Source organism: Zophobas morio, unplaced genomic scaffold (genome assembly GCF_036711695.1).
Source record: "Zophobas morio isolate AGI-343-1 ecotype UQ-CSIRO unplaced genomic scaffold, CSIRO_AGI_Zmor_V1 ptg000011l, whole genome shotgun sequence".
Lineage (NCBI taxonomy): Eukaryota > Metazoa > Arthropoda > Insecta > Coleoptera > Tenebrionidae > Zophobas > Zophobas morio.
Window position 1 is genome coordinate 9,928,806 of NW_026972116.1, and position 26,099 is coordinate 9,954,904.

The 26,099-nt window shown below is 33.6% G+C and overlaps 1 protein-coding gene and 3 long non-coding RNA genes across 5 annotated transcripts in view; 3 read left to right on the forward strand and 1 right to left on the reverse strand.

Moving 5' to 3' along the window:
• The window catches only part of LOC135126892 (ecdysone-induced protein 74EF), a 380,527-nt gene that overhangs the window by 62,353 nt on the left and 292,075 nt on the right, over positions 1 to 26,099 (reverse strand). The window lies entirely within an intron of this gene.
• Positions 8,374 to 9,634, forward strand: LOC135127459 (uncharacterized). The gene is made up of 3 exons (XR_010280232.1): positions 8,374 to 8,892; positions 8,948 to 9,158; positions 9,211 to 9,634. It is a non-coding gene; the product is annotated as an uncharacterized LOC135127459 (long non-coding RNA).
• Positions 16,158 to 16,969, forward strand: LOC135127460 (uncharacterized). The gene is made up of 3 exons (XR_010280233.1): positions 16,158 to 16,247; positions 16,304 to 16,599; positions 16,653 to 16,969. It is a non-coding gene; the product is annotated as an uncharacterized LOC135127460 (long non-coding RNA).
• LOC135127461 (uncharacterized) lies at positions 23,751 to 24,536 on the forward strand. Its single transcript, XR_010280234.1, has 3 exons — positions 23,751 to 23,842; positions 23,898 to 24,190; positions 24,244 to 24,536. It is a non-coding gene; the product is annotated as an uncharacterized LOC135127461 (long non-coding RNA).

The window sequence follows — 26,099 nt, forward strand, 5'->3', positions numbered from 1 at the left end:
TTTAGGTTATCTAAATTTATGTTGAGATGCTTTTCCTGCATGTGTGCGTACTACGACAGCTTTTTCCTAGTGGTGGGTATTATTAAATGCAAGCAGGGGAAGAGTGCGATCTTGGATGTTCGCAATTATCGGAAAGAATGCTTTGAGTGGGACAGTGCTTACATTTTATTGTTTATGTTACGTTTAAATATTACACAAATAGAGATAAACCGGTTGCAGATTTAGCAGACGGACGCCTACGACGGGTTTGGGAAAGGTGTGCATACAGAAGGTGGTATCTTTGCAAAGGTTTGCATTCTTTAAAAACAGTGCACAGATGGGTGCCGACAATAAATAACATGTGGTAGGAAAGTTAGAAAAATTAAGTTACACTTGACTTTGAACCTTCACATACTAGAAGTCTATCAGAGAAAATTTCCATAATTTTTGGCACGCGTCTCTTTTGTTGCCTTAATGTTTTCAATGCTTTAATTTTTGTAAAAGAACTGAAAATTTATTATATTTTTTAGTAATATAATGTAATATAATTCGAAAATGATTGCAGAAACTATAATAAAACACTTTTAATCTCGTGTTAACATCCACAAGTATTTTAATGGGTGTGTAGTTACTATTCGAGAGAAAATAGTTGCAAATTTTAGCGTTCCCCATTGGGGGGTTGTCACACACAGTGTTAAAAATGCATTTTTCCCCTTGTATAAGAGACTTTTTTTCTATAACCGATTTACAATATTAAAGGAAAAGCAACATGAACAATGTTAACTGTAGATCGTGGCAATGGTATCGAACAACCTCTGCATCTCAGTGCCCTGAAATAGCAGCAGTTCTAAGTTCCAAAATCTTAACGCCTACACAGGACACGCTTTTCGAAGGTTCGCAACAGTTCTTGGGGAAATGGAAGCTCATTTGCCTACATGATTGAAAGTGCTCAGCGGTTGCAATCGGCCGAACAGGAGAAAAATAACTAACACAATGAGACAATTTTAATTTGTCAATCATGGTGTTGCCGAATTTAAGTTCTGTTCATTCCCGTTTAATAAATGTCAGTTTATAAATTACTTAAACGTGTTAAATCACAAAGTAGGAATATATGTATTAAAAGTTTAATTCCATGGGACTGAAGTATTTAAATTTGGATGGCATCACAAAAATGTGTAAAGTGCTTAAACTCAATTTACACTAGCACATACAAAGGAAATAAAAAAAAATTAAGTTAGGATTCCTTCATAATGACCACATGGATTTCGCGCGAGGAGGGTGGAATTCCAACATTATAGTGTTACGATTTCAATAAAAAATCTGAGTTTTTGGCTTATTTGATATCAGTTACCGTTTAACAAAGAGAAGCTGCTGGAATACCCTATAAAAGAAAATCCCAGATCAAATTACTTTCAAATTTTGTGTATTTAGTGGATATAAAGTTCTATAAAATAGCTGAAAATGTTTTTCGTGTAAAAAAAACTCCAACTGGTTGTTTTGGTTTTGAAAGGGATATTTAGACTTATTGTTTCTATCAACATTTCCTTGTTATTTTATACAAATTGGTCAAAACTTATTTGGACAGAACTTCCTGAAGTACACCTTTATGCTAACCTCTATAAAGGAAAAATGATATAGGTAATACTAGTCACAGTAGAAGAAAACAAGGTCCACGATGGAATCGAACGCGCGTTGCAAGTCCCAATGGAAAAACCTCAAGGCTGATTCATAAACCACAAGTGTATATTATTCTACATTTAAATAACATTAATGTAGAAACTTTTGAGATGGCGTCATCAAATTGTTGGTGGGGGTGATTAGATTAGATTTAGTCAGCAGTTTATCGTCTACACGATTCCTTAACATACGTCTCACATTTGACAACAAACGGCCCAGTAGTTTCGGAGATTATCTGTCTAAAAAATCTGGACGGAAGGCAAACTGCCACACCCATAAAACATGAAACTAGCCATTCGTCGGATGGACCGTATTACAGTAGGTAATTTCTTAGCTTACGCTGGAAGTAAAAAGTTGAAATTTCTTGACCGGTGTTACAGGAACCAATATTTTGTAATTGTATCGATCTGCGAAAGTAAATTTTTAACTAACCACTAATTTTTAATTAACTACTTCAGAAAGAAATGATAAATTTTGTAGTTTACATCATTGAAATGATGACGTTCGAAGCACGTTTTACTTCGTGAGCGTAAGCAAACGAAGTATTGTATGTAATAGGGTCCATCCGGCGACTCCCTACTTTCATGTTTTCTCCACGGCTTATAATGCGTTGAGTACGAAAAAAGTGATCTCCAGTTACCGTCTGCCTGGCGTCTGCCGTCTGTATCGATTTTTATTAGACATGTAATCTCAGATTGTCGTCAAATTTTATGTGTATTTTAGGAGTAGCGTGATAAAACGCTAACCAAAATCATCCCCACTAACAATTTGGTGACGTACGCTCATTGTGTTGCGTAGTTAAGATTATCTATTTTTTTTTTAAATAATATACAACTGCAATTGAGGTTTATCAATTTACCTCGATTTTGTTTTTTATTATTAAGATTTTCTATTGTTTAATCCATCTTGTTCTTTAGATGTATAATACGATCTTCCATTTCCACAGTGGTGTCAGCTTACTAGACAAAAAGGTTTTTTATTGATCAGATCAAGAACGATTTTCCTGTTTTCCAGAAAATTCGTGAATACTGTACTGTTATTATTAATCTTATATTGCATCTATTCAAATTAATATGTATCCTTCCTAAAATGTCATAACAAAATATACACATAATATGCTTCTTTACCAGTTGATTAACAATCCACACATAACCTTATTTGAACTTATAGAATTATGATAAAAAAATCGCAAAAATAAATTTTATAATTTTTCAAAGAAGTTGCATTTGTTCGACTGTACTTCAGGGGAGTGGGAAGTAGTGAATATTGAGAAAAAATGAATATGTAGATCTATCAGTGGACAATTTTGTACTCTAGTTTCTAAAAACAAAATCTTGCACAGGCATAACTTCAGAGGTACTTCAAAAATTTTCAACTAGTTTTCTCAAAGTTGGAACGCGATAAATATTTGTCTTCTAGTTTGGTGTTTTTAGAATCACATGAAAGCACTGTTTCCAGCTGAAAACAAACGTTTAATAAACTCTCTTAAAGCATTGTTTTGCGGGTTGTCACTGAAGAACGATTTTCATGTAATTTTTGCGTGCCTTTTGCACCCAAGTAAAATTTTTTACCTATGATGAAGAAATCTGTAACTTAAACTTTATTTAATATGTAAACCTGAGGTGAGAAGAACGAGAACACAAATCTATTACTTTCAATTTAACGTCAAAATGAGATTTGTCGGAGCTCGGTGTGCCAACATCCGACAGTAACTTGCATGGCTGCCAACTAAGGCTGTCAAAGTGACTAAATTTATTTTGATTATTTCTTAAAATAAAGACATTAAATTTTCTCAATAGAAAAATAATTATATAGAAAAACCGGGTGTGTTTAAAACCGCACAGCCGAGGTGAAAATTTTATGAATCGTAATCAGTTATTATACGACTACATATATGAAAAATATAATCAGGAACACGGCATAAATGATAAAATTATTGATTTTGTAAAAAAGGTCTTCAACATTATCATTAACTAAGAAAGAAATTAAAATACGAGATAAATACCTACATTGTGTCATCCGACATATTTAAATTCAACATGGCTTTTACAAAATCACTGTTGGTACATATTCCTGTCCGGATTTGGTCACAAATGTACACTGAACAATAAATTTATACCACAATATATAATTTCTGGGAAAATTGTTATAAGTCAACACCACGTAAAAATTTTCGATTTTAATTTCAAAGCACCACACTTGACCCTAACCGTCTATGCGTTTTGAAAACTAGGTTAGTATTATCCGGATGTTTACTACTTTTACTTTTAAATATTTATATAGACTCGAAACATATACAGAAATTTGCAATTTTAACTGACTGCAAAAGCTTTGCCCAACATATTTTGAAAATGGCCTTAACACTTGTACTGGGTTCAAAAGTGATGTTAAGATTGGTCTAAACTCTGATTGATAAAAATAGGTGTTCCATCACGTTCATATTTGGGCATAAATATACCAAACACCAAACTGAAACTATGATTAACTTATCTGTTTTAGTTGTTTTTGTGTATTAGAAAGTTTAAGATTCGCAACATTTTTATCCAATGATATCTGGTCAGGGAGTTACACATTTCATACTCCTATATGAAATGATCAAAAACACCGAAACAAGTTACTACTATCTATAATAAATAAAAATGTGTTTTCTTTATCTTTAAACAGATCCACCTTGTACAAAGTCTACAAAGTATAAGATTTAAAATATGTTTTAAGAGCGTACTACTGGGGCAGATTCAGAAACATAGAAATGATAATAAACTAACTTTCAGAGTCACTTCATCAGTGAATTTCGTTTTTGGTTATACATATTAAAGGAATGCATCAGCACGTTTGTTATCATTTTCACAGCCAGTGAAAATTAGTCATCCTATCTATAATAGTGTAGTAAATAGTATATCATTTAGATCATCAGTAGCTAAGACGATTCTGAAGTGCAAATGATATCGTGACTCACTTTAAACGAAATTACCACTTCCTATTTAGGTTTACATTCATCATCATTGAAATATGTCTGGACGAGGTGCATTTCACTTTTTACCTTTTGTTTAGTCGAAATCAGTGCGAAAAAAAAGTGAGACACTAATGAGTTTTAAATCTTGAAATTCACACTCAAACCACCCCCACTTTACAACATACGTACAAGTTCTCCTGGCGTCTAGCCTCATGATTGAAATTAGCTTCTATATATATAGAAATACAGTTAAATGCACCTTTGCAGCTATTGTTGTTTAATACAATTGATTACTTACATGTTGAAAATAATGATCATATGCACCTCCATTGCAATAACGTTTATCAAAAAAAGTGAGTTTTTTGAAACACAATTACTAGACCACCAGCATAAACTTGACAAGAACGATCTAATGTAATTTAGCATTTGAACACCATAACAAAGCCAGACGCAATAATTTTTTGCAGTGTTTCCCGCATTCAAAAGGTGGTGTAAAGTAACAGCGTTATTTTTAGATTTTGCTTAGCAAAGTTTTCGATGCATAATTAAATCGATAGCTAGTTGCAAAAATAAAATCCAGACGTGACGTTTATTTTTGTAAATTTACATGAAACGAGTGGCAGCTGAAGGAGTGGTTCTTGTGGAGGAAAAAGTGTGAATATTAATCGCGTTCAGGTTAACAGGAGTGAGTCAAATATGCTGTAAAATTACTCATTTACGAAAAAGCGTTACGTAATTCGCATTTATTACATTTTTTTATATCGCCGAGTGAAATACGAGTGATTTATACTAAAACACAGGAGTAAATTTTGTTTATCTGTGAGACTATTAATAACTTTTGTGTGTGTTCTGCGGATTTGTATAAAGAATTGATTTACACGATGACGGAAATTAGTGTGCAAAAATTCGGCGAGTAAATATAAACCTACTGCGTTTGCCAATTTTTACCAGTTTTGTTTTACTGCCGCCATTTTCATAAGAAAGTTTATAAATCCAAAACAAATCTTGTCTTATACACTTACATAAGTACCTGAACAAACGATGCTATCTAAAGCTCGTCAAATACTAGTATTAGGTAATACCCGGATTATGTGCTTCTTTATCAACATGGCTTAATCCTCTATCATAGTTCCTGGTTGATTTTTCATCTTCAACTTGATTGTCGTTGCTAAATTTATACTATTCGATGATGTCACGAGCGATATTTCTGGAGTTCCTGTGTGTATTTTTGAAGCAATTTTTATTTTCATTTTCAATGGCCGAGGTCTGGACGAGAAGTGTTAGTTTATTAACAACATTCCGTGTTGCGAATGAGAGAAGCTACTTTTACTGCAGTATAAAATTTACGAACAAGGTTAGAAACATCCGTCAGCAGAATTCGCAATTAACGGACCATTTTCTGGCAAAAAAGAGTCCCTTCGGACATGAAACTGCGACGTTTCAAGAATTTACAGTGGATGGGAAACAGTCTGCAATAATTTCGTCATGTGGACTTCCGACGATGAAAATGTAGTTTTTTTAATTTAGCCTACAAGGAAATATAGCAACTTAAAGATAGTACTTATCTATCCATTTTTAGACTGCAAAGATGCGACATAAAAACATAACATAGTAAATACATTTTTAAGTGGCTTTCAAACCGATTACCCAGTAAGATATTTTGGCGAAATTACTTGTGTCATTGTTATACGGAAATCAGCGTTTCAGCATTTCGATGAGTTTGTTAAGTATGCATTTTTAAGAAAATTATGACCATACAATTTGCTTATATTTTTATTTTATATCCGATATTTTATCATCTTATTAGTTTAAAAAAAAATATGTCAGTCTTAGCACATCAACATTAAACTCTAGCTACTTGTTGAGCGTCTTTTGTCATTAAACCGTATGTCAACATTTAGAAACGTGGAAATCCAAATGACAGATGTGACAGATGATAAAGAATCTGTGCATATTTGATGGTTCTCTGGGGTTCTAGGTTCCCGAAAAAACTCGATTAATTAGTAATTAGAGGGTTTCTTGATTGCTTGTAATTAGAGTACTCAAATAGACTGATGACAGTCTTATTGTTGTCTTTAGTAACGTCTTCAAGGTTTTTGTCAACATCATGAATCACGTCGTATATTCTAGTTTGTTTCATGTAAAAACTTTGCAGCGATTCCTTTTTCATTACTGTACAACTTTAAACAATAAAGACATGAAGTACGTGTGTATCAGTAAAAATTAGATAGGGAACTTTTACAAGTTCAGTAACACTTATTTTATGTAAATTTTATACAACATTCAACATGTTACGACTAAACATCAACATATAAAATACAAAAAGCTGAAAACTTTTTAACAGTGCTTTTCTATGTTTTTGCGTAAATTAAATTTTAAAATTACTCACTTTTTTGTAAAGATACCTATTTAAATTTACAAGGGAGTTTGAAAACATTTTGAGAATTGTTTTATTGCGTAAAAAACTAAAACAATAAATTCGCGCACTAATGTATAATCTACTATACAAAAAAATTGTCATTGAATTTTGATTACTAATCGTGTTATCAATCTTATCATCCCACTATTTTTAAAATTTTTGATTAGGGACTAATCATTTTATTACAAGTACGTGAAATCTCTCAAGTTTTGTGAATTTTATTTTGAGAATCAATTTTTTGTTTGCCGTTCCATTTAGATAAACGAAAAACTTTACGTAACATTTTCAATAGGACATTTCTAGAATTAAACAACCATTATATTACTTGTAATAATTTAGGTATATTAGATATTGCTAAAAATTTAATGAAACAGTGTTAAAGGTGATTTATTAGATTGAATGATGATAAGTGATAATATTGGCGTCTGATTTTTTGTATTTACTGACGTCTGTAAAATTATTACAGGCGAGATTAATTGTCAGACATAATTTATATGATAACGTAGTAAATTAACTATGTACTTTTTAAAATAACAAAAAGGCAGTTCTCAGAATCCTTTTCAAATGAGTTTGACGTCATCAATTTTTTGGGAGGGGTAAACCAATAAATTTTGCTTAACGATTTTTACCATGATTACGATAACCTTAAAGTATTTACAAGATTTCATTGTTACGAAGTTTTTAATTTTTTTCCAAAAATCTGGATACCTAGGGTGAAAATTCGACGCAGATTCATACCATAAGTGCAGGAGTATCTTACTTTATAAAAGTTAAAAAAACTTACTACGTATTATAAATTGCAAATTATTTTTTTTACACTTTTTTTACTTACTATTATAATTTTGGAGATGGCGTCATTCCATTGGTGGTGGGGATGATTAGCCAAATTTGAGTTAGCGTTTAACCATCTACATGATATTCCTAATATGCATACACAATTTGACAACAACCGGTCTGGTAGTTTCGGACCTTGCGTGTCTACTAAAAATGAATACAGATACTAGACAAATAGACAGACAGACAGACAGACAGACAGACGGAAAGTTTTAGAAGAAATAATTTTTTGTGGTTACAGTTTTCGCTACTGGATGTGTACTTTTCTTTAGTAGAAAGATCTTCGGAAAAAGTTTGAAATAATTATTGCTTCATGTTATAAAAAACAAAAGTAGCTCAATGATTTACAAGGCCCTTCTCAACTATGTATTTATGTATTTTTAATGTAACGAATGCTTCTTTGTGGTTCCATACATTTGCGAACGTCTGTGTACTGTAACATGCGTTACGTCTTCCTGTGTTGGGCCGGGAAAAGAATAGTCCATCAGCCTAGTCCTGCTTGAGGTAAAAGTCCTCTAATGGACCTGTTTCTTCTGTCCTTTCCCCTTTCTTCATATCTTAGTTTTTCTTTTACCGATGGTAAAATTTCAGCGTTGTTGATGCTATAATCAACCACTTGTAGTTCAACCCTTCAGGTTGTTTTAGCGTAGTTGATGCTATAATCAACCAGGTAGTGCTGGCTTCCTCAGGCTTCACCGGAAAATTTTGCATTTTTTTTTGTCGTTTCAACCCTTTCCAGCATTTATCTTTTTGCCGTAGTGCGTTTAGTTTTAATAACCAAAAATATTATTTTCATCATCGTAGCTCCCTCTTTTGAGTAAGTACGTTTCTATCAAGTATCGTTATCGGTTCTTTATCAATTTCGTTTTTAATTATCGACGACACCTTCGCTACGTCAGAGTGACGAGGTCCCCCATTTTTAAGGCGACTTCCGGTCAGCGTCGTCTCCCGTCACTCCTGGAATAATCAGTAAGTCCCGGTTCACCACTCTGAAAATTTTCTTGCCGTCTCTTGGTCATTTTTCCACCAGGTGCTATGCTTTGTCTTGGCGAATTCTAATTGCTAATAACGAATCCATGTCTCAGTCCCTTCTAGTTTACGTGTACGCCGCTGGGCAGTGGTCACCTCCGACAGCGCATTGGTCACTTTAATATCTACCCCTACCTTTGAGACGATTCTTGGTTTTTAAGATTTTTCCGGCGACATTTTTCCGAGAGTGTTCACGGTGGTGAAGACTTGTGTCATTTTTGCGCACCAAATTTTTCGTTGCTTGAAAACCCTCAGCAGCCACTTGAGGTAATTATTAAAACTGTCTTTTCCGTCTAAGTGAACCGCTTGGAAATTTCAGGGTTTTTCCTTTTCTTGTCTGGTACCGTGTGCGACGTCGAACCAAGCCAAGATTTTTTGACGACGCCATCTTGAAGGCGGCACGGCTTCTCGTTTGACTTTTTTGAAGCTCTCGAATTTGAGGACGGCCTGGAACATTTTCGCCGGTACGCCAGAAATAATTTACCGCTAATCGGAACATCACTATCTCTGGAAACGCCCAAGGTCAGATTTTTCCAATCTATGAATTTGCGCCCTACACGTCAAATATAGTACCATCGCCCTTCAGGCACTAGTCTAAAGAATTATTCTTAGTTATAATTAATTCGTTGTAAACCAAGCTTACGTAAGCGCGGCCTTTAATTGTGTCGAAATAAGTAGTGTGAATATTTTAATCTTTTTTTTTTCTTTTTTTCTTTCTTCCTAATTTGATAAATCGGTTGTCCCTTACTTATGTATTTTTTTTTTTTTTTCAATAGTTTGAAACTAAATTGGTAGTTGCTAGTTTCATAAAACATTTTATTTACTAACTACCTGGCGCCCACTAATCAGTCTCCCCCTTACATCCTTTCAATAAAATCGACTGCAAAGAGGTTAAATTTCGAGAGAACCTGCGACCCGCCGCCGAAACAACTGAGTGCCGTACGCAGTGGCCGATTTTCAAAATTGGAAACGGTGCAGTACATAGGTACATGCATTATTCAGAATTAGCGCTTCCTTGGTCGATTGTATTTAAAGCATCGTCCTTCGTAGCACAAAAATCAGACCTGATTGTGGTACTTTAACTGGAAATTACTTGTTTTTGTAATTGAATATAAAAGATAATCTACATAAATTTAAGTTCGTGTATAATTGCAACATTCTTGGCAAAAATGTAGACTTTATGATAAAATTGTAGTAGGACACTTATATAAAATAAAAAATCATACATGCGAATATTTTTTGAAGTGGCTATAAATAAACTTAAGTCTGACGCAAATTTAAAATAACTGCGGTGACTTTGTATGTTTTTTTTGCGAAATGCTGTGACATTTTGACCTTTGTACACATATAAAAATTGCCATAGGGTAAGTTTTGACGCATGAAGAATTTATAAATTTTATATGTAAGTATTGCATCTATTGTAAAGAGTCATTTACTTAAAGATGTTGAAGGATGGAGAGCAAAAATCCGCGGTAGTTCTTATCGATTACATTCAGTTCAGTTTAGTTTACATCCATCATTCTCCATTTTCGTGTAACTGAAGCTTAAAGATATGGTGTAATTTGTCTCCTGCCGCGAAACTCTTTCAAGCATTACGTTGCGTCAGCCACCAATACCCACAGAATGTATTGTAGTTTCATCAAATACTCGTTCTGAACGAAAATGTACACGACGTAATAAGCGTTTGGAATTTACTGTATGCTAGACGTGTTCTACAGACGGCGAATACATGAAATTGCAGCTTAAAACCACCTTGAACCAAAAGTCATCTTTCCGCTGTTGAAAATAATTAATGATGGTAAAACAACCATGATACAGGGTCATTTTGAATCATCTTCAAAGCCGTTTGATAGTTTTGTGATAAAATTATTTTTTTATTGCTGGGTAGACGAAAATGTAATATTTCTCACAAAAGCAGTTCACATAGGCTATAAATATAGGTACATCGTCATGAAAAAATTTTGAACCAATGAAGGGGAAATACTGTACCACTTTACCGTATCAATATGGTTTTACGAGAGGTTAACCGTTGATCGGTCGATTGTTTTCTTAGTAAAATTAGAATGGTGTGCATTTTCAACATCTCCTATAAGACTGTTCAAATTCTACGTTTTCAGTCAAAAGCAGAATGTTAAATATATCAGCTTCAGTTCTAGACATTGTAGTCTTTCATCTGAAATCCTGAGCTAAATGTTTTGATAAATAAATAAATAAATAGGTACATTTATGAATCTTTGGAAATGTATTTTGGGTTGCGTTATCAATTCTGTCGCGCCCATTATTGCTCCGGAATCACCTGTAAGTATTTGCTGTAACTGTGTGGATAAAACACAATTATCCTGGATATTATTTAGAAATGTAGAACTGGTGGACGCACGAACTATTTCAAAACATTTTTCCACAGAGTACAGACACTGTATTAAAAAAAAAGTATCCTCCATCATTCGATCGCTGCAACACCTGACGCATTTTCCCGTCTGCATCCTTTTAGAAAAAATATATATCCTCTGTCGCTTTTTAACATGCGAAGCTCTGCGGTCACTCGGTACCCATATCCTTTCCAGCTTGGCGTCGGTTCCCGAAAAGGCCCCACAGTGCGGCCTCTCCATCTACGGCAAGAGCCCAACAATGCCCACACACTGACGGCACGTTTCCGCTATAAAGCGGCATCGGCGATCCGCAGTGCAGCCGAAGAGCGCGCATTTCAAGGCCAGAGGTCCTCGTTGGCGTTGACCCCGACCATCCTCCGATCCGCGGGGAGATACATCTTGAGTAACGGAAGACGGAGTCTCGTCTGCAACGCGGCGACGTGTTTGGCATCCCCGAACAGACGGACTGTCATCGTTAGGACGCTTCTCCTTCGGCGGGGACCGCAATTTACCGTTGCTCTGGGCGCTCGACTTCTTCGACAGGTGATTAGGCTGTCCCAGCACGTAAAAGCTCAACTCTATGACTGGGACGTCTACGCCGGTTTTTTAGGGGCCCTCATGAATTTCTGATTGACAGCTCGGCATTATCATGAATTTTACATGGTTCGCGAGGCGGATGGTTGCGATTGATGGCGCACACTTGCCATAATTCCTTTTTATTTTTGGGGGCACGATGGATTTCTGACAGTTTTGAGTGTGTGAGGGGCACGGGAAAACGAGGTGGAGGAAGAACGATTGAATGTCTTTTCAATTTTTTTGGAATTTTTTAGTAAATTTTGTGAAATTTTGAAACTAGTGTGTCTAGTAGGTACGTGTCATTTTCCATTTCGATTTTTGAACAAAATTGAGTTCCACGAGGGACATGTATTTAGATCTGGTTAATAAGCGTCTGCCTAAATGGGTTTAAATGAGGTATGGTGAAGAAATAACAGATGAAGTGTCCACCCAGAAAACAACGAATAATTATAAAAGGGCAAGATGAATTTTGAAGGATCACGGATTATTTTTTTGATATTCTGTGGTATATTCTAATATGTGGAGACAAGAGTTTCATTTTGGACCTACTTCGAGCTCGACACTGGTTTATAATTTCCGTGTTCTGGTCGGTAATTCCAGGGGTGCTGAATTAAACATTTTCCAGTGATCTTTTGTTAATATTATATAGCTATATTGTTACCGATAAAAAGTTTACTTGGAACTCAGTGTTGTCATTATTTTGCCGCGATTTGTATTTCTGATGAACTAATTTTAATAAAATATTTTAAGAATTATGTCACTACTCATTACATCCAACGAATTTCTTGAAGTGGCTTCCGGTCATTCTTATTTATCTCCTTGCGCTGTTTGTTGATACAACGTGACCACAACCAACAACCATCCACAAACTCAAAAAGGGTGAAATTTCACTAAGGAAAAATCTAGCATTTATAATAATCTGCAATTTGACTTCCCCTACCCATTTAAATTTCAAATTTGAAACAACCACAAGAAAACGACTTTTAGAACGTGACTTTAGGGAATTATTTCAACTTATTACGTTGTTGTCGTTTTGGACGTGTGACTGTTACTAAATAACATATTTGACGTGACATTTACCTTGCAGAAATTCATTTTTATTAGTACTCGGCGGTATAAATTTCGTTGTCTTTTTTTGTAACGGTAGCGAATGCAGGGAGCTGAGATATTTATTTGTGGAACACAGGGAGCAACCCAACCACAAAGCATGAACGATAAACATCGGAATCGAGCGGTCGATTCAGACTTCCGTCTTTGATAATGGCCGTTCGCTGCGGAACTTCCGCTAGACTCATGTCTAGTTCACAGTTTGTTTACAACATGCTGACGCATCGATTAGTCGCTCTTCCCGAGTGCCATTACTGGGATGATCTTTCGTTTTTGCGCGAGATTTATATTTATTAGATTTTTTCAAAAACAAGTATTATTCTACAAGATCTAAAACAATTATTTTATTTTTTATTACCTGCAATGTGATACAATGGAGTTAAATGTCCTTTTATAAACTGAAAAATATAAATAATTTTAAACAAATTGGACTCAAATCCTTTTTACATGTTTGTAAAGCTCATTAAAATTTTTGACGTTAAAAATTCTGTTCACCAAAAGTAATATTGCATATTTTTATAGTATTACTTAGTTCTTGTAAACATATTACTAAAAGAGGTTTCTAAAATGTAACATACTAAAATTGACCAAGTTCTTTGGTTCCAGTAATTTGATTTTCACAGATATTCGTTTAACAAAATTTAGCAACATAAACTAGTCTATTAGGAGTAATATGCCATAACCTGAAAACATAGATCTCTTCTACTAGTCATCCAAAAAACATGAAACAGGTTACCTTGGATGATGACCAATATTCAGACTTGGACTTTTTTGTGAAAAACAGAATAAACTGTAAAATTATAGACAATTCTTGGAAAACGCCTACGTAGTTTTAATATTTAGGTTTCATATTTTAATAGATATTGAATACTGAAATTTCTTTCCTTAAGGTACTTTAGTTTTTAGAATCGTCTTATTGTTGACAATAATTGCCAGTCTGTAGAGGGGCGACTTATCGTCTGAGATGAATAAGAAAATCCATGCCAAAAATTCGTTAAAAAAAATCTAATACCGAAATATCAGTTTTGACAGAGGAGATTAACAATTTTTTACCTTCGTATTCAGATTGAAACTAACACCCTGTTTACCAGATTAATAAACAAATTAATTACATAATAAGATAGCTACAATAGATTATTTGCCATAGACATATTTTTTCATCGGCGTGTAACAAATATTTCCGGAAATTAAGATGGTGGTGGATAAAAAGATAATAATGGAAGCCTATTAATGTAGTGTAGTTGCAATAATAATACCTATATGTTTTTTCTGTACAATACAATGTTTAAGTTGAATCATCATTATAACAATTATCGATGTCTACAGGTAGAATACGACAAAACGCGACTATAATTGAAGGGTCGAATGCAGGTGCATTAATTAGGTATGTGTGCTAATTTAAAACACGTCGGTAAGTTTTTGTTTAGTCAGATGTAATCATTATGGTGTAGTACAAATCTCTAAAAAATGAGTGTTCTAAACGATTAGAAGGATTTATACCGTCTCCTTTGGTCTGCTGTCTACCAACCAGTCGTTTTGTACAACCGGAAAACATCCAGATCTCGCTTGTAATTTTTTTATGTTCCCCATTTGCACCCAACAATTATGATGAAGTAAAAGCATTAAATCCATTGATGCATAACTCCTATAGTGGTCGTACTTGATTTCGCTCAAGGAAAGTACCACTTGTTGAATTTTGATTAATAATTTGCAAAGAACGTCAGAGGTATCTCATTAATCTATAATTTATGAGTGTGAGGTAATGAAATGGAGACGATTACACGCATCCATAGCTATTAAAATAGCTTTATTATTCATGGATCTATTAATCTAATAAATGGGCCAAGTTCTGGGCTTGACGGCATTTTCTTAAGACTTTAGTCGTACTAATTAGAGCTTCCTGAGATCGTTTGGTAGGAATCCTGCGAAAGAGTTAATTAACAAGTAAAATTACCTCTATAATAACAATATTGCTTTAGGTGTAATTCTATTGGTGTTAAATCGCCATTGGTTTCGGTGCGTCCGACATAAACCGCCGAGACAGACTGGCGGAAGTGAATAATTACTCCAAGAGAATTATTTTCCGGTATGTGATTTCTTCTGCTTAAACCGTCGTTTTACAACCATGAAGAAGACAATGACAGACAAACGTCCCTTGCTTTAATATTAATATTCTTCGAGACCATTTCCCATAACAAAGAAAAGAAAGGATCTCACGACAAGGGGGAAATAAATTCTGTTTAAAATTTTTAAAATCGCGCTGGAGAAAATGAATTTGATGGTTTTGGGTCATAACAGTTACAATTTATCGATAACCAGCACGGTACGTTTCTATGTAAAAGTAAAAACCTTTATTGTTGACAACCTAGAATTGAAGAAAAAAAACCTGTTTTATTGTGGAGTTCACTTTAACCTGGTAGTGTACAAAACCCATAAGAAATGTAGTTTATGTGAGAGACTTCGTGTTGGTTATTTATTTTACGTGTTTTAAAAATTTGTATGTAATCGAAAATACAACGATTAAAACTGTAAACACAAAGTGTGAACAACGAAAAAAAATCAAATAGCAATATGTACTTTCCAAAAATGATTTAGATTTTGTTAGTGATTCACCTTGTTAGTAGGTACTCGAATTTGTAATTATGTAGTTAGATTTAGTGATTTTTGCGTCGTGTTGGTAACCCAATTTTGGTCAATCATCAAATCATTTTTAGTTTTTTCAGCAAAATCCTGTTCTCTCTGTGGGTATTACATTTCAAAATGTTTAAAGAACATCCAAACTATCACACAGAAAATTCTGTATTCCACTACTGACGTATTCTTTTGGTAGAATTAGGTGGTCAATTTCTGATTTAGAAAATTCAAATATTTCCACGAACTGGATATGTTACGCCAATGGTAAACTGTTATTATATTGTGCATTTATGCGAAAATTTGGACGGTAAGCTCATTAAATGTTGGTTGCTGCGTCTCTACATGTCTGGGATAAAATTGTTTATCGCCATAGCAAAACGGTGATTATTACGTTGACAAATTCATTCAAAATTTGTCCTGTTGACAATGCGGTTATCTAAACAGACTCAAACAGAGAATTAGAATTTTGTATGTATTTCTGGAATTCACAACTGATTTATTTGTCAAATGTTATAAGTCGAAGTAAGTATGTCAGAAAATATTTGTCAAGTTTTTGTCATATTAAAATATTAGTCAAATTATGATTCATATAACAATGATTACAAAATTATGAAACACAATTCACTTACTTTTTTTGTGTACTTATTTTCAAGTCTATTTGTAACGCCAAGTAAGTACTGTTTTTGTTCTAAGCATTAGTCATCGAATTAAGATAATCAATTTCAGTTTTTTCTTCAAAAAGTTGCTATTTTTGTATGGATTATAGCTCAAAATGTGAAGAAAATGATCGCTCTGTTGAGCCAATCAAGATGAAATGTGTTGATTTTGTGGTTGGCAAAAAAGGCACACCTCGGCAGTACTATCGGAATCCAAAACTACTTAATTTAACGTTTAACAGATTTTACATAGTTAGTTTACCAAAGAAACCAGCAAGAACAGTTTGCGTAACTGTAAAATATAAGCTAAATCCTTATTTTTTTGAACTCCCAGGTAGTAAGTTGGAGCAAATCCAGAAATATGAAGTAATTATAGTTTCTAATAGTTAATTTACTGTCTTATTTGCTGCTGATTTTAGAACACTTCTTTTACCTTTCAATCCTGCTTGTTTCGAGATTACGTGGAATTTGGTAACGCCTGTCACTATGCGACTACCCAAATAATTGATCCAGTGTTTTACCTGGACCGAAATTGTACCGAATGCACCACACAAGATTGTAACGGCGGAGATGTGATAAGTCTTAAAAGATTACCATTATTTATGACTTTTCTACTAGTTGGAAAAATTATGATACGAACATTAAATTTATATTCAATATAAGTAACTCAGAAAGATTCGCTATAAACACTTTTAAAAATAAATTTAAAGAATATCAAATTTTTCACAGATATCACGGAGAAAATGTTGAGCTTGGTTTGATCTCCATTCTTGCCTCGAGTAAATTATCAAAACTTTACCGTATTTTTATTAACACAATAGTTATTTCTGTACGGCAGTTCGATCCTGCGATTTTTGGGAATCTTCTGCTTCACCGTCAAAATACATTGTAAAATAAGTACCCCATGTGAGCCCCGAAATCTAAATAACTGTATCCTAGAAACACTGTACCTCAAAAGTTTTGGAGATACCATACTTACCATACCACTTCCCTTTAGAAACTTAAGACAATCAGAAATCATAACTAGTTATAGTGAATTCCCTAAATATCGGTATTGTCAAATATCAGAATTAGTTAAATAGCATGGATATAATTGAAAAATTTTAGTTGAAAATGTACCGAAATCTAGTTTCATGTTTAATGACACATAATGTGAAGTTATGTCGTTATGCCACTTCTTTGTGGTACTTTGAACATTATGATGTGCTGATGTAGTGATGACAAGAAATTACTACTTCTATGGGAAATTATATAAACACAACCATACTTACGCAACTAAAAGATAGCTAAAAATGTAAACTAGTAAGTCTTCTAATTCTGAGTAGCTGACCATGGTGAGTTTAGATCATATAATAAATAAAAATTGAAATAGATGTATAAAAACTATGCATACAAATACGAGCTGTAATGCGACATAAAGCATTCTGTTGTCTTTTTCTGCGTCAACGGGAGTGACTTATATCATCCGTGTGTGATCACCACGTCTGCGTCTTTGTTATATGCAATTCAACTGACTAATAAGTGCATCTCAATTTGATCCTTACCAACAACACATACCGAGCTAGAGGAACACATCGTACACTAGTGCACTTCTGCTTCTTCTAATCTATCTTTTTCGTTAGTCACTACAACTATAATCAAACAACGCTAGCCAATAACAATAATTGGAATTACACCAACACGTCATGGTTAATTTCCATAATAACCTCACAATATTTGTTGTGTTGCACGTACGTGTGCGTCTGATGTCAACATGTTTCATATGATGTTCCTAAAATTGAGATGCTCAAAATTTGAATGGTGATCAAGCAAGGGTAGCTTCATTAATCCCTCTCTCTCCAGGTAAAGAGACGTCCTCGGAAAGTCTTCTAAGGAGTTACTAGTGAGCATCTATTTGCTATATGGTCGTCGTCCTCCGAATTAGTAGAAAAATACTCCGAATTATCCGAATTTGATTCACAAAGTGAGATTATTGTTGTTGGTATGTCATTTGTGGTTGTGGTAAAATTTCCCTGCAACTTCACCAATTCTTTTAGGATAAGTTCTTTACAATGTTGAATACTGTTTCTCCACACGTCTGGGAAAATTGTCTCTCGCTACACTACAAGCAGCGAAACGGTGACTATTAGGTTGATAAAGTAATTCAAAATTTTTTATTAGATTCTTCTATGTGCGGCAACTTAACGAAATTTTAACAATTCCGATATTTGTGAAATTCACTATAACTGATTTAGTTACCAAATGGCGAAGTAAGTATTGTCAGACAATATTGTCAAGTTTTTGTTATACTAAAATATTATTAAAATTGCGATTCATATAACAATAATTACAAAAGTATGAAACACAATTAATTCACTTACTTTTTTTGTGTACTTATTTTTAAGTCTTTTTGTACCTCCAAGTAAGTACTGTTTTTGTTCTGAGCATTAGTCATAGAATTAATATAATCAATTTCAGTTTTTTCTTCAAAAAGGTGCTATTTCTGTATGGATTATATCACAAAATGTGTAGAGAATATTCCCTCCATTGAGCCAATCAAGATGAAATGTGTTGATTTTGTGGTTGGCAAAGGCGGAACACCTCGCCAGTACTGGCGGAATCCAAAACTACTTAACGTAGTCACGTATTCACTATAAACACTTTTAAAAATAAGTTTAAAAAATATCAAATTTTTCACAGATATCACGGAAAAAATACTGAGCTTCGTTTGATCTCCATTCTCGCCTAGAGTAAATTATCAAAACTTTACCGTATTTTTACTACCACAATCGTTATTTCAGTACTGCAGTTCGGGCCTGCTATTTGGGTAACGTTCCAACATCCTTCGAAATACATCGTAACATAATCTAATTAATTCTATCATAGAAACACCTCAAAAGTTTTAGAGATATCATACTTACCATACAACTTCTTCTTAGAAACATGTATTAATAAATAAAAACTATTTCGGCAAAGTGAGTTTTGCTTTCTGACCAAGGATCAACGTTTGCACGAAACGAAATCTTCAGCATAGTAAATATATATACGTTTTTGCCTCTAACCTCTAACCCTGGCTTGAAATGCAGAATGCACTTTAAGTAAAAGATCAGATTTTTTGAAGATGGAATCAAAAGGAAAAAAATTGTTGAAAACAGTCAAAATATTGTCTTGTAATGGGGTGGCAGAATACTTACAGACTGAAACATTACAGATTACAGCCAACAGACCGGACCAATAGCTAATAAAGCTATCTTCATGATTCAAAAATGTATTCAAATGGATAATTATTTTGAAGTATTTTTATTTCCCGAGCGTAAGCTAATGAAGTATTGTAATCGAGTCCATCGGGCGACTGGCTACTTTTATGTTTTCTCGACATTTCATTTCTCAAGGAATACAAAAAAGTATGTCTTCTGTTTCGATCTGTCTGTTTATTATCTGTACGTGTCGATTTTTATTAAGCAGATAATTTCCGAAACTACCAGACCAGTTGTTTACATGCATGTTAAGAATATCATAGATAGTAAAACTCTAACCAAAATTTGGCCAATCATCCCCACCAATAAAGGGATGATGTCATCTCCAAAATTTACAACAGTAAATCTTATTTAAATTTTTTATAATAAACTACTCGTGGTTCATGAACCCGTGTTGAATATAATATAAATAACCAGATTTTTGAAAAAAAATCAAAATTGTATAATGACAGTTTTTGGACTGTCATTTTGAAACTGCAATAGCGATTATGAAAAAGGAAATTTATTTTATGATCGAATCAAAGACGGCAATTTTATGACTTTTCAAAGAATCTGTATTTCTTCGCCTGTACTTGAGCAAGTTCTATCTAAACAACTTTAGATCAATTTTCATTAGTTGTAAAAATGGCGATCTAAATTTTTAACATACGTCGAAACGTCATCCATATACTGCTCTACGAGCTCATACCTAATCAGCCCTTTTTGATTTCTTTGCACTGAAAAGACAGAAGACCGTCATATGAGTAAATTAAACACGGAAGCTGAAATACTTGCTCTGTTATTCAATGGATTTCTCATTTTGCCAAAGTAATATTAAATGGAACTGCTTTCACGTGCTGGGATTTGATTTTTTTTGTTCCATTCTCGAATTTATTGAACTGATCACTATCTATAAATTTTCGAATTTGTTTGACTGGTTGTAAACATTGTTTTCAAAATAAGACCAACCTTTAAATGGAAAAGAAAGAGAAAATGATCTCAAAAATAGTAACATTTATTTATTTAGGTAGATAAGGTTATTTAGGTATTTGAAATGTGATGAATTGCGCAACACTCAGACTTTTATTCAGTTCTTCATCATCCTCATCACTTATTTGCAAAAAGTCAGGTGCCATAATTTCTTCATTCGCTCTATAATGATTCAAACTTGCATTCTCACTACTCTTTTCCTCCCCTGTATATCATCTGCAGCTTCTGATGTAAAACTTGCAACTGATTATTTATCGTCAGAGTCTCCAATAATATCTGTGATATCGTAATAAATAGATGGAATATCTTGCACACTTTCTGTTCCCATCAGTCTATTCCAGTCATCCTTAATTACTGTTTCACAGTGTTGCGGTCACATTTTGGGCGTCTATTTTGTCAACGCTTCACACCATAGATTTACAACTTCTGATTTTTTGAGGACTTCTTTAACATATACTTACTAGTTATTGTATGGCTTCCAGAACCCCCCAAGCATCATGCAATTTTGATTTTCTCCATAACAATGTGTCTACTGTCAATATTACTGCCCAAGAATAGCTTACATTCTTCCAAAATACCATACAAGACTTACGCCCAGGGTGAAAGAAAGTGGAGCGATTGTCTTCACCTGCATCAGCTTTATTAGGCATATCTCTCCTATTACCTTCAAATACCCACATTTTCACAGGAAATCTTCTCTGGTAAATGCATGCCTCATCCAAATAAATAAATGTTCATCTTCTTGAGATATCTGTAAATAGCTTCTTAATTTAAATTGTACGGATTATAAGTGTGGTCCCGAATTTTTCAGTTATCAACATTTTTGTATTCATAGCCCACAGATTTTAGTATTCTGTTCAGGGTTCTCAAGATGGCAGTGTATTCTGACTCGTTTTTTGCATGCTCAATACATCTTCTGGGGTTAAGTTCTCATTTTTCTTGTTTTATTCCCTTTTAAAAAAGATGCACTGTATATAAATCCGACCAACTGCAACAAAACCGTTTTCATTGATTTTGCCTATTCTAACATAAGAAACTTAGTACAGACACAATTATCAGAAGGAAATTTCCAAATACGTACAGTTATCGATGTAAATGAACATAAAGCTAAATCTTCACAAAATTTCAGTTCTGTTCTGTTTTATTAGGAATGTGTCATATTGTTGCAAGTTTTTCGAACAGTCTGACCATCGAGTTTGACATATTGATCAGTAAATTAGAACACAGTACTCTAGGATCTAGGTCAACTGTCAGGTGGTGCGTGAATAAATGATCGGTAGTTAGGTTAGGCTCATGGGGGTGCATCGAGATTAGAGAATAATAGCAGCCCAATCTGTATGCCGTAATTCTATGATATTCAAAGTTGTTTTACTTTATTAGCAATCTCATTAAGACACAATCCAGCTTTATGTTGAAAATCTTGTTTGTAGTGAACATAATAGGTAAAAGTGATTGTATTTGTTGCGATTTTGAGCTGCAAGATGATCCATTCTTAGAAGATTTAGCTATCTTCTGATGTTTTAGGCTGAGAAAAGCTGTATTATTTTCAGGAGGTCTAACCCATGGTATTAATATTAATAGTCGGTGCATGCTCCACTTAATCTGATCATTTTGTATTATACTATTGGCATATTCTTTCAGAATACTGAAGTGTTAAAAATCTAATTTGAAAAATTTTAATGTAACGAAAAAATGTTCACCAGCGCAGAAGACATCAATACCAAGAAATACTAAATGTAGATAAACGTTTCAAAAACTGAGAAATATTGCGCAGGAAATAAGTTTTTGTCTTCAAAGCACATTTGAATCACACTCTTTGTAACTCGCCTAATTCTCCAAAAATGTATTTCTGCACCTATTAGAAAATATAATTTATGTCACACGAATATCAAACAAATGAAATTATAAGACAAAAAACTGCATTTTATTGAAAACTCAAAATTTTTAAAGGTAAGTAAGGTAGGATGGAAACAGAGCTAATTTCATTACAGTTTTAAAACTTTCCTAGTCAATGGTTTATTCCGAAAAGAGATCTTTTTCACAGACAGGTTTATTTAATTGCCATTTGAATGATCATGCAGCACATTTTATCATTAGGGTAATTGGTGTTCAAAATTTGTTTGCGAGTCATTTCAAATTTCAGGAACAGTAACATTTCTTGAAAAATATCCACAAGTCTTTTAGCAAGTCCCACAAAAACTTCCTTCAGGTATCCCAGACTTCTTAGATCTTGAAGCAGAATTAATTTGACAAAAGGTCCCGAATTTTGGAAACGCATTTGAAATATTTTTGTTATATACGTTTTAATTTTTGAGGGAGGGCAATTTTTGGGGTACCAAAAAAAAATTCTTAAAGGCAACTGTTGTTATTATTATTAATAAAAGTAGAAAGGCTGGATTAACAGATATAAGGGGCATAGCATCTTTATTTAAACTATATATTTTATTATTATTTTGAGTAAAATGGGTTTTGCATATTAGAGAGTAATTTGTAATTTTTGTCATGTCTGGGATAAATGTTTTTATACATGTTATTTTAATGAATTTAGTTTTGTTGTAATCACCATAAAATCTTCCTATCGCTGCAAATCATTTGGATCTTAAAGTAATATCACGGGGAAAATGGAACAGCAAAGATGCCTTATCACCGCAGACGTAACACTTTTTCCTCATATTAATCAAACCATGGCCGACTATGGCCTGTCCAAGAGGTTACCATACGTGTTGCCATCTATTAATAATTACACTTAATAATTTAGCAAAATTTTAATTTGATTTGACATTATGAGACTTCAAAACGTGTAATGGTGGTTTGTTTCGGTATGAATGCCTTTGTGCCTTTCAAAAAGTGTTAATAATTCTTTTGTCGATTTTGAATTATTAATAGATGGCAGCACGTATGGTACCTTTGGACAGGCCATAATCTTTATACTAGTCGGCCATGATCAAACTAATCACGTTATGGATTTTATCTTGATGTTTTGTTATCATTTATTTGGGGCTCGTTTGAATGAAATCGTATTGATTTCTTAAATTTTGCGCGGGAAATCGTTATTTTAACAAGGCTAGAGGGCCCTAATAGGAGTACCTATCACCACGGCCGGCTTGTAAGAAACACTTCAAATCGAAACTATATAGGACGGCTTTATACGTCTATTATGGCGATGATTAGTGTCCCTAGATATACTTTTCTAACGTATATCTAGGGACTCTAGCGATGATTATAATTAGTTAATTGATTTATTTGTCAAATGTAAATGTCTCCAGAAAATATTTGTCAAGTTTTTGTCATATTAAAATATTAGTAAAATTATGATATGATGATATACAACATTTAGAAGAATATGAAGTGCAATTCAGTTGCTGCTTTTGTATTTTTGTTTCCAGGTTTTTTTTTTAAGGAGAGTAAGTATTGTTTTTTATTAGGCATTAGTTATTGAGTTAATATAATCCATTTCAGTTTTTTCTACAAAGTACTGTTATTTCTGTATGGACTATAATTCAAAATGTGAAGAGAACGATCGATCTTTTACACCAGTCAGGATGACGTGTGCTAATTTTGTGGTAGGCAAAAGCGGAACACCTCTGCAGTACATGCGCAATCCAGCAGTACTTAATATGACGTCCAAAAATTTTTACGTTGTTAGTTTACCTGCCAGACCAGCAAGATTACTTTGTGTATCTATAACATACAAGGTAAACCCTGAAGCCTGGGAAGATTTGTTTTGGTTGCCAAACCTGCATAAATATCAAGTAATTTTACCTCATACTTGCTGATTTACTGTCTTATTTGCTGTTAATTTTAGAACGGTACTTTTAAATTTCAAAGCTGCTTGTTTAAAGAATATGCGAATTATGATAACGCTTGCCATTACGCCACCACCGAAATACTTAATAATACATTCTTCATGGACCACAAGTGTATACAGTGCAAACAATCAGACTGCAACGGCGTAGATATGCTACATTTAAAGAGACTACCACTATTTCTGTCCGTTCTACTACTTCTAATATTATGGGCCGTACATTAAATTAACATCAAACGCAATCAACAAAAACTTGAAAGAGAATGAAAATTACCGAAGATGTCACAGGAAAACTTTTTTGACTCAATTTAATTACTGCTTTTTTACCCTAACATTATTATCATCAGAATTAGTCATGTCATTATGACAGTTCAATCGTGCTATGTTTTGTGCAGATTTTAAGTTTGTGAAGAGGATAACCGATCTGTAACACTTGAGGAAATACGTCCAAATCCAAGTAACTTTGTCAGAGAAATACCGTGCGACAAAGTGTAGTGATATATTCAAAACTTTGTTTTAAGAAAGAAAGCTGTTTCTCGATATCGTCATATTAATGATTATTTATGTGAGAAAATTATTTCAGTAAGATGGGTTCTTATGCATCGTATACGATCCGGACTTGCATGTGTGGTAATTCTAATTATGATTATTTCTTTAAGCATTCAGTTATTGTTCGAGATAACGAATGCACTTTACACAAGAAATACGGCTTCATGTAAGTAAAGAAGATGACCGAGCGGGAACATTGTTTTTTCATTATTGTATGTTTATTTAAAAATTAAATCAATGCTTGTCAACATTTTAATCTTAGAGGTTTCTTTGGGAGTTTTAATGAATTCGAATACCAAAAGTCTAATTAATTTTTACAAAAACGAATTATTTTCACTAAAACAAAATCCAGTTTTATGTTGAAAATCGGCTTTGTAGTAAACATAATAAAAATGATTGTATTTGTTGTTATACTGGCTGCAAGATGATCCCTTCTTAGGTTTTGCCATCTTCTGCTACTTTAGACTAAGAAAAGCTGTATTATTTTTGAGAGGTCTAACTCATGGTATTAATATTAATAGTCGGTGCATTTACCACTTAATCTCATCATTTAGTTTGTACCAATACGGTGTCACACTAGTAAGTTTTCTCCTTCCCTGATATTACAATTCTTTAGATGCTTAGATGAAGAATACGTTAACAAGTAATATGTCATTGATCTTATTGAAGCACTTCAGTGAAACAGCGGTTTTCTTTTGGAATATTGTCAAACATATTAAAGATTCCGAATTAGGAGCTGATTGTTGTCGGCTGTGTAAAGGACAACGCGAAAAAATTCAGAACATCGCTTTATTTTGTAGTTTTCTGACACAGAAAGAATATCAAGTTCGACAAACAACGCATGTGAACGATGTCACATAGAATTGACAACAGAATGTGATCCCAGACACCATCCGTTATTAGATTTCCCCCAGTCACCACTAATCGAAAACACCGATTGTAAATTTCAGACTTTAACACTACAGTCAACAGATCAGATTAATAAAGAAACACATCACAAGACGCTTTCTGTATTTTATTGTTCAACAGGTACCTTACGGCTATTACGTAAATACCACAAGATGAATGCTTTTAACTGTTTGTAATAAAAGAAATGTGGCAAAGCGTCGAATTTGAAAGTTCCAGATAAAGTTGTTTAGATAATTTTGAACCATTTTAAGGTCCAACCGGTGAATGGGCATGTTCGTGTTTCCTCGACGTTTCATAACCCCTAGAGTATGAAACGATAGTGAGTTAGGAATATGTTATAGATGGCATTCATATTACCAATAAGTTAGAAGAAATATGCGATTTTATAAATTCTTTCA